Consider the following 9,965-nt stretch of genomic DNA (forward strand, 5'->3'; position numbering starts at 1 on the left):
AATACCATTGACTGAAAAACAGTTGGGAGATGAGAGCTAAATCTGTGAAGGCCTCTTGGAATACCATTTCTCTGAAGGGAATGTAGACCCTGAGTTAAGACAGTGTAAAACCTGGTAGTGCCTCAGCAAACCTGTCAGAGGTTTCTTTCCATTTTGTGATATAACCTGAGGCACAAGAAAGTTTTTAACAGATGCAGTGGGGAGACTGAAATTTTGCTTATTAAAAAAGCATGAAAAACCTTAGGACCAAGGAGAAGCCTTTTCTAGTACGTACTGACCACTCCACAGGTGTTGGGAGTCTGCTGATTTGAGCACTGATCTAGTCCTGGAAGGGAGCACTGTACTGGCCGACCCTAGGATGGTCATTCTTTAACACCTCAGAGCAAGACTTCCTCTGTGTGGAACAGTAGCTTACTGTACTGTACAGAGATTGACTTCAGTAGATCATTCTGGTCATTGCCGCAGATCCAACAATCTCAGAAACCCATAGCAAGAATGATTTCACTGTGTCTAGATGTGTCTAGAATTTCATTGCTTCTACAGAATTTATTCCTGTATCTTCATTAACAAACCATTCGTTATTAACATATGAGAATGAAGTAGCACATTCACTCAGCTCTGCTTCAACGTGTGTTTCTGCTCCGCATTTAGGCTAGAATGCTCTTGTGGATTTAGGAAGCATTCGTCCAACAGTGTGAGCCTGTTTGGATACGGCTTGCTGTGGTCCCAAGGATGTCGTGTGTACATGTACGCGGGGCGGGCCACACACACAAGTGGAAACTGCAGTCTGAGATTTCCTTATGTTGGAGTTTGGCAAGAAGAAGCCTACATGTTCTAGCAAAACTGGGTGTAAAACTATTTAATCAAGCCCAGTCTAGTTTTTTTCGCGACTTGCTACAAATCTACAAAATGTAGTACCTCTGAGGCAGATGTCTATCAAATGTCTATCAAATGGTGTTGCAGATTTTCTTATTTAAAATATTAAAAGGGTCAGGTCCTCAATGTGGTCTAGCAACCTATTCCTTTTTACTTTTTATAAACAAAGTTGACTCTGAACTCATAGACACTAAAGAAGCACGCACAACTAGCTGTCTTCATTCCGTGCTCTTTATCTTCAATCCGATATTTGACATTTTTAATAGCCAGTGGGCATATTCTTGGCATTCGGTCTCAAGAGCTTTTTATAGCCAGCTTCTGAGCCTCTGATCAACAGTGTTGATAGTAGGAATGTTGTCAGCTCTTGATCAAAGCAGCACCATGAGGAGTTGCTGTGAGACTCCAGACCATTATAAGAAAAAAACAATCTGAACAGCGGGACAATATTTAATTGGGGTGTTCAATCCATATGCCCACCCAATTAAACTGGACTCTAAGATCACTTTCTTGGATGCACACCATGTTTGGTTTGATTACCTCTATACTTAAATGAATGCAAAGTGAGATGATTATGAAGGTAATGGACACAGGCCTTCCATGTTTTTATTTTGATTGTTGGTTCTCATGGATGGATTCACAACCAGGGTTTTCCTGTAGGAATGGAATGGTATTCTGAAACCCCTCTTGCGGGGCAAGGAGGGAGGGGAGTGGATAGCACACACTATTATGTTCCCATTAGTGTAATATTTCATTTTTCCTGAGTTGAGGGTGGAACCATTTGGACTTTTCTGAGTAGGTGTTAGCAGTGCTTTGGGGGCCATTAAACTTCCTTAGTGATGATCACTTCCTTATCTGGGGATGATCAGCCTGTGTCTGGATTCTTCAGCTTTGACAACCCACCAGGGGTCACGTATGTTTCCAATAGTAATAGCATTTATTGAGGGACCACTAGGTGCAATACACCAAACTAAGCACTTGGGAAGTATAAAACAAACAAGTGATGTAGTTCGTGGCCACAGAGGGCTTTCACTCAAATGGGGGAAAGAGATCACTTACAAAAAGAAGTTGTGTGGCCTAGTGGATAGAGCTTGGGCCTGAGAGTCAGCAGGGCCTGGGTTCTAATCTTGGCTCTGCCACTTGTCTGCTGTGTGACCTTGGTCAAGTCACTTAACTTTTCTGTGCCTCAGATACCTCATCTATAAAATGGGGAATAAAGACTGTGAGCCCCATGTGGGGCAGAAACTGTGTCCAACCTGATCAACTTGTATCCAGCCCAGCACTTAGTACAGTGCTTGGCGCATAGTAAGCGCTTAACAAGTGCCATAAAAAAATCAAAATCTGTAAATAAATAAACCTGTATATATCCCAAGTGTTGAGATTAGGTCTGAGCAAGTACATCAGTGCTTTGCACATAGTAAGTGCTTAACAAATACCATCATTATTATTATTATCAGTGCAGTACATCCCTGTGCAGGCCTCCAGGTGGTTGTAGTCACTAGGAGTTGCAAGGCATATTGGGTGTAATTCTTTAATAATAATAATATTGGCATTTATTAAGCGCTTACTATATACAAAGCACTGTTCTAAGCATTGAGGAGGTTACAAGGTGATCAGGTTGTCCTACGTGGAGCTCACAGTCTTAATCCCCATTTTAAAGCTGAGGTAACTGAGGCACAGAGAAGTTAAGTGACTTGCCCAAAGTCACACAGCTGACAAGTGGCGGAGTGGGGATTTGAACCCATGACCTCTGACTCCCAAGCCCATGCTCTTTCCACTGAGCCATGCTGCTTCTCTTTAGTGTAATTTGTAGCTTCTGAGTCATTTTTGTCACGCTAGGGATGGGGTCTCCTTGCCATAGCCAAAGTCTTGATGGCAGCCCAATAGAGAGTGTCTCAGAGACTCGCCCATTCACTGTTCACACTGGGGAGGGGGCTTTCTGGGAGACCATGGCTGCTGTTGGGTGGTCAGAGAGCACCTCATTTTCCAGGAGACTTTCCAGACTTTTACTCTTGGCATCCTGATATAGCTGTGGAAGCAGTGCTCTCATCTGAGTGTCCATGTAGTCCTCGCCCATGACTGACTTGAATACACCAATGGTACCCACACGGACAGATCTGACCCCGGCAACGGTAGTCACACTAACTGGCCCTAACCCTCAACGGCCCCACCCCTGCCTTAATTGCAAGTCCCCGCAAAATGGGTCAGGTCTCGGGATTGTAGGTAGGTCTCAATTCCAAACCCAAACACAGAGATGTCCTGCCCAACCGATCAGTCCCTACAAAGCAGATAGCTGTCTTTTTGTGGAGAGGGGTTCCACCCCCAGGAAAATGCCTGCCAGTAAGAGTTCCCAGAGGTTAAAAATGGCATGCACAGACTCCACAGCTGCACTCCTCCCCGAGGAAAGAGGGGACCTGGAAATCCTGATCAGCTCTTGCCATGCCATGCCAGCCTCCTCCAGGAGGCCTTCCCAGACTGAGCCCCTTCCTTCCTCTCCCCCTCGTCCCCCTCTCCATCCCCCCATCTTACCTCCTTCCTTCCCCACAGCACCTGTAGATATGTATATATGCTTGTACATATTTATTACTCTATTTATTTTACCTGTACATATCTATTCTATTTATTTTATTTTGTTAGTATGTTTGGTTTTGTTCTCTGTCTCCCCCTTTTAGACTGTGAGCCCACTGTTGGGTAGGGACTGTCTCTATATGTTGCCAACTTGTTCTTCCCAAGCGCTTAGTACAGTGCTCTGCACACAGTAAGTGCTCGATAAATACGATTGATTGATTGATTGATGCCAGGAAGCAATTCCTCTTCCATTGTCACCAAAGCTTACCTCAGTGTGGAGTTGGGGCCATGCAGTACAAAGCAAGTTGAACAGACACAGCCTTGCCCTCTAAACATTTACCAGTTAAGACAGATACCACTGATAGTAGGGGACGATGCAGAGACTCTCACAGCAAATAAACATTGAGCTCTTTGCCTCCGGATTGGCCAATCGTCTGCCATGTAGTGAATCAGAGTAAAATTTCCACTTGGCACCTGAGATAAATCAGATCTCTCACGCGTCGTTTATCAGGCTAGCCCGTGTTCTGCATCAAAGCTCAATTTTCAAGAACCCCAGCATTTTTCATAGAAAACAAATCATATGTTGTCTTTCTTGTTCACCTGTGATATAGTCATTGATAGATATATTAAACTATGCATCCGTTCATTCAATCGTATTTATTGAGCGCTTACTGTGTGCAGAGCACTGTACTAAGTGCTTGGGAAGTACAAGTTGGCAACATTATAGAAACGGTCCCTACCCAACAGCTGAAGTAAAATATTAAATATTATTAAAATTAAATAGTAAAATAGTAAATTAATAGTAAATTAATAGTTATTAATTGATAATTATTAATTATAGTAAATTAACTAGTAAAATAGTAAATAATATAGTAAATAGTAAAATATTAAAAGTATTAATGGGCTGTATATTTAAAAGATGAAATGTATATTTAAAAATCATTTTATCTTTAGATCAGTAGGATTCCTTAGAACCACTTGTGGTTTATTGCATTAAAATGCAGGCAAAAATTTGGAAAAAAAAAGTATGCCTTGGGAAAACCTGCAGATGTGCAACCACTGTGTTTGAGTGAAATACTTCAGACATTGTTTTATGTCTAAATTAATAAGAATGTTTAGACTGTATTAATGGACTAATCCCTTAAAGTCTCTGTCTTTTTTAAGCAAAGCTATGCTGGTCATACGAAAAAAGCATCATTGCCATTTTAGTACCAGGTCAAGTTAAAAGCATCTGAACTGATTTTTTTTTTCAAATTCTGAAAAAAATTCCCTCCCAGTCCGAAGCTTTCCGTGCCAACTTTTAGGTCTGAGCAAATTTTTATGGTCTAGTTATAAACCCTAGAAAAACAAGGTTTATAGGAAATGTTGACACAACCTTAACTAAAGTGGTGTTAGCTGACACCTCTATATTTTCAATTTGGGGATTTCTACTGGGAAAATATAAACGCTAATTCAGTAAAGGAAGCCAACTATAATAAAAATGTTGTAGTCTTCCTGTTCACCCCATGAAGGTCTACTTCAAAAGGTGCAGTTCAGCATGGAGAAGAGTTTGAATTGAAATGTACACTTCCTGGGTCTACAGATATTTCAACATTATTATTACCAACCAATTTTGCTTCACAGAGTCATTACTTCAGCTGAATGGTGAATATGTTCTCAGCAAAGTAGAAGTCGTCCTCCACTTTTTGAATTCACACCAAGGGATATGCTGGCTTATTTAAATCCTTTCTTGGTGCACTTTTTTTTTTTTAAAAAAAAGTAATAAACAGGCTTTCTGGATTCTAAGAGACAATTTTAAGAACAGTGGGAGCCAGAACTCCCAGCGCGTGATTTGGTTATGAGTTGGTCATCGTCTGAAGCCAGTAGCACTCTGAATAGGCTCCAGGTGGAAGGACACGCTAAGAACATGGGAAAAAATAATTGATGACAATTCTGATTTCCCCAGTACATCCAGTTTGGGAAGCACATGTGTTCCAAATTTAGGGATTTATTTATTGGTAGGCAAGCCATGCTGAAACAGGTGAACACTGACACACATATCGAGATCATAAAGGGAGGAAAATGATTTGAGCAGACAACTCTAAAATTCCAAAATAAGTAATATTTTTTACAGTTCACATAACTGTTTATTAAGTTTCCAATTTTTAAACGTAATGAATCATCTGAAAACTGCAGTGGTTAGACTGAGGGACTAATGTATCAAGTTTCCTAGAGACAACCTGCTTGAAATTGGTTTTGTTTCCCACATAGTCCAACTTCAGAACTTTGATTCAGGGAGACATTGACTCCCCATAACATCATTTTGGTGTTAAGCCTCACCGTCCATTAAGAAAGCAGTTTGGGTTACGCCCCGATTAGTGATATACGTGTCCAGAATTTTGGCATCTCAAGGGACCCATGAGTTACAGATCTCTGGGAACAGAAAGTGCTTAGAGTGACTTTCGTTTCCCTCCCAGGTTTCCCAGTGTGCTGGCAGTGTTTTCCCATCGCAGTTTCCAAAGCTTTCACGAGATATCATCGGAACCTTGGCAGAAATGTGAGGTAAACTTTAAGGTTAATACTAAACTGCTGTAGCACATTATTTTTAAGGTTTAAAGGGAAGATAGTGAGCTTCAGTATGTACCTGTCAGTACTAAATGATTGCTCATTTCCTGTGAATTGGGGATCAAGTAATAACATACAGCTGGAGAGCCAAGCCATTTTGCTTGTTTTTTGCTTCCAGAAGTTTTATACTTTACCAGCTGGGATGCATTACCATAGGAACTTGCTGAACAACTGGAGGAGAATTAAAACAACAACCTTTCAGATATCAGCCATGGGTTTGGTTCTCCTATTTTTATCTGTCAAGGGGGTGCAAGGAATGAAGGGTCAAATAGGTTTGTTTCATTGACAATGTGAACTTTGAAAAGGATTTCAAAGCCTGTGTAATCTCTTCCCATAGACTGAAGCGGATGCAACATCATAAAAATGACATTCTCCCAAATGAATTTTGGTTTAAGATGAACAGTTAGATATGGAGTTAAAGAAACGGGATCAATTATAGTCAAAGCCTCCCTGGCATAATAATTTAATGTTTTTTTGTGAAAAAGATAAATTCAGGGCAAAGTTGAACCTTTATAGTCAGCAAAACATAATCCCAGCCCTCATTTCAAATATGAAATTACATCTTTTAAAACAACATTATGAGCTAGAAACTGTGAAATGGAGCCAACTTTTTTGTTGCATATATTCCCGATCTCCAATTTACTGACACAGTCAATTAATTAGAAGAGCTGAAGGAAAACCTGTTGCATGTTCTTGCATGGTGTCCTTTTTTATGGTATTAGTTAAGCACCTACTACGTGCCAGGCACTGTACTAAGCACTGGGGTAGAAAGTGGAAAGAGCACGGGCTTTGGAGTCAGAGGTCATGGGTTCAAATTCTGGCTCCACCAATTGTCAGCTGTGTGACTGTGTGTCACTTAACTTCTCTGAGCCTCAGTTACCTCATCTGTGAAATGGGGATTAAGACTGTGAGCCCCCTGTGGGACAACCTGATCACACTGTAACCTCCCTAGTGCTTAGAACAGTGCTTTGCACATAGTAAGTGCTTAACAAATGCCAACATTATTATTATTATTATTATTTGCACATACTAAGTGCTTAATAAAGCTAGTCAGGTTGAACACAGTCCCTGTTTCACATGAGGTTCATGGTCTTAATCCCCATTTTACAGATGAGGTAACTGAGGCACAGTGAAGTGACTTGACCAAGGTCACACAACAGACAAGTGACAGCGGGAATTAGAACGCAGATCCTTCCGACTCCCAGGCTTTTGTACTCTACCCACTAGACCACATTGCTTCTCCTTCCTTTTTTTCCTTCCATCCTTTCTCACAAGAAGGTAAAATTAAAAAAAAAGGATGGAAGGATAAAAAGAAGCAGTGTGGCCTAATGGATAGAGCACGGGCCTGGGAGTCTGAAGGACCTGGATTCTAATCCCAATCTGCCACTCATCTATGTGACCTTGGACAAGTCACTTAACTTCTCCGCGCCTCAGTTACCTCATCGGTAAAATGGAGAATAAGACTGTGAGCCCAACATGGGACAGGGACTGTGCCCAACGAGATTAGCTTGTATCTACCCCAGTCCTTAGTACAGGGCCTGACCCCTAATGAGAACTTAACAAATGCAATAAAAAAAGTATCTGGTGCTGTGAAGGCTTTTCCCGGACCTAATAACAAAGACCGAGCAGAACTTGATAACCACATGGCTCAGTGGAAAATGCACGGGCTTGGGAGCCAGAGGTCATGGGTTCTAATCCCAACTATGCCACTTGTCAGCTGTGTGACTTTGGGCAAGTCACTTCTCTGTGCCTCAGTTACCTCATCTGTTAAATGGGGATTAAGACTGTGAGCCTCACATGGGACAACCTGATCACCTTGTATCTCCCCCAATGCTTAGAACAGTGCTTCGCACATAGTAAGCACTTAACAAATGCCATCATCAGCAAGGCCACACCAAACCTTCACATCGTGCTGTGGGGAGAGACAGGCTAATCTCAGTTAACCTGTATGACAAAACTAGACTTCTCTTACATTTGTTTTTCTTTTCAAAAAGAAAACTGAATTGGATTTGGTTTTCACTTTCACCGAAGTTGCACTCTATAGCTTAATGTTCCACTGACAGCTCACATCTACCACGTGGAAAACAATGATCTTCCTTTTTGCTTTCAAAGGGAAGCATCAGTGAGAAAAAAAAAATACTTTCAGCCTGTCTTCTAATATTATATTATTAAAATCCTGGGCTGATTTTGGCAGGATCCCCTTGATGTTTATGGTCACAATGGGCTCTTTGGATGCCCACCTTCCAAACCCAGAGGAACAGTGTCATCCAGGAGAGGGGCAGGAGAGAAACAAGGGGTAAAAATCTTCAAATATTCCATTCTCCCTTACCCTAGATATAGTCAAATTTATGATTCAATTATTCTAATAGGAAGGAATCCACAGTGAAACACTGTTGGTCACCTTACTGATTCCCCTGCCTCCAGTCCCTCCCTTCTCCACTCAATACTTCATTCTGCAGCTGTACATATTTTTCTTAAACATCATCCAGCCCATGCCTCTCCCCTCCTTAAACCTCGGATAGTTACCCATTCTTCTCCGCATCAAGCAGAAAGTCCTGGTCGTTGCATTGGCTTTAAGGCACTGAATCAGCTCTTTTCTTTCCTTGTGGATCAATGACCAATGATATTTACTGAGCAAGTACTTGGGAGAGTACAGTACACCAGAGTTGGTAGACAAATTCCCTCTTCCAAGGAACTTACAGTCTAGAGGGGCAGGCAGACATTAATATAAATAAATTATGGTTATGTACATAAATGCTGTGGGGCTGAGGGTGGGGTGAATAGCAAGCGCTAAGAGGGTACAGATGTAAGTGCATAGGTGGCACAGAAGGGAGAGGGAATCAGGGAAAAGAGGGCTTTAATTGGGGAAGACCTGTTGGAGATGTGATTTTAATAAGGCTTTGAAGGTGGGGAGAGTGGTGGTCTGTTGTATATGGAGGAGGAGGAGGGAGTTCCAAGTTAAAGGGAGGACATGGGTAAGGCATTGGGTTGGCAGCGAGATAGATGAGGTCGAGCTACAGTGAGTAAGTTGGCTTTGGCGGAGCCAAGTACGTGGACTGGGTTGTAGCAGGAAAGCAGCGCGGTAAGATAGGAGGCGATGAGCTGATTGACTGCTTTCAATCCATATTTAGAGCCTATGTAAAGCAAGTCCATATCCACTCCATATCCATCCTTCTCCCACTGTACCTCATCTTGCACCCTTTGTTCCTCTCCAACTTACCTACTCAGCATGCCTCATTGCTATCCCTCCCACCATAGAGTGCTTGCTCATGCCCTACTTTCTGCCTGAAATTTTCTCCCTCTTCACATCCAGCAGATCAATGCTCTCCCCATCTTCAAAGCCCTTCTCCGAGAGACCTTCCCCATATCTCAAATATAGCCTCCAACTGCCATTTAAGCAGTCCCCCACTGCCTGAGCCCTTAAGTACTCATAACCCCACCACAGTATCTATGTTCATATCTTTATACTCTGTTACTTCCTCCCACCTGGAATTTTTTTTTACTTTCTGCCCCCTCTACTAGACTGTAAACCCTTGAGGTCAGGAATCATGTCTACCCTTTCTCAAGCTCTTATTAGAGTGCTCTGCCCACATTAGGTTCTTAGTAAATACTAATTGACATTGAGCATCAAGTGTGGGTTGCCTTAGGTATTGGGGTTGGAGTAGGTGCTGTTGAAAAATGCCTTTCTGGAACATATCATAAGTACATTTGAAAGTGAAGGCTCATAATAAAACATTTTACAACTATCATCAAGCTATGTTGTTGGTGACACAGCATCTCCAACTTGCCTTCCACTCTGTTCAAAACAATCAGCTCACTTTTGTCAATTAAATGGTAAAAGCAGCAGCATCAAGAAGTGTGCCCAGAAGGATGCTAGGAATAAACCTGGTGCGAGCAGATGTACATGAATACCTATTATA

General features: G+C 41.9%; 1 long non-coding RNA gene across 1 annotated transcript in view; it reads left to right on the top strand.

Moving 5' to 3' along the window:
* LOC119936402 overlaps window positions 1-5,965 on the top strand; it is a 95,320-nt gene extending 89,355 nt beyond the window's left edge. Inside the window, exon 5 of the long non-coding RNA XR_005453732.1 lies at window positions 5,898-5,965. This is a non-coding gene — a long non-coding RNA (uncharacterized LOC119936402). The remainder of the gene's footprint in view (window positions 1-5,897) is intronic.
* The last annotated feature ends 4,000 nt before the right edge of the window (window positions 5,966-9,965 follow it).

The sequence above is a fragment of the Tachyglossus aculeatus genome, chromosome 13, assembly GCF_015852505.1.
Source record: "Tachyglossus aculeatus isolate mTacAcu1 chromosome 13, mTacAcu1.pri, whole genome shotgun sequence".
In the NCBI taxonomy this organism is placed as follows: domain Eukaryota; kingdom Metazoa; phylum Chordata; class Mammalia; order Monotremata; family Tachyglossidae; genus Tachyglossus; species Tachyglossus aculeatus.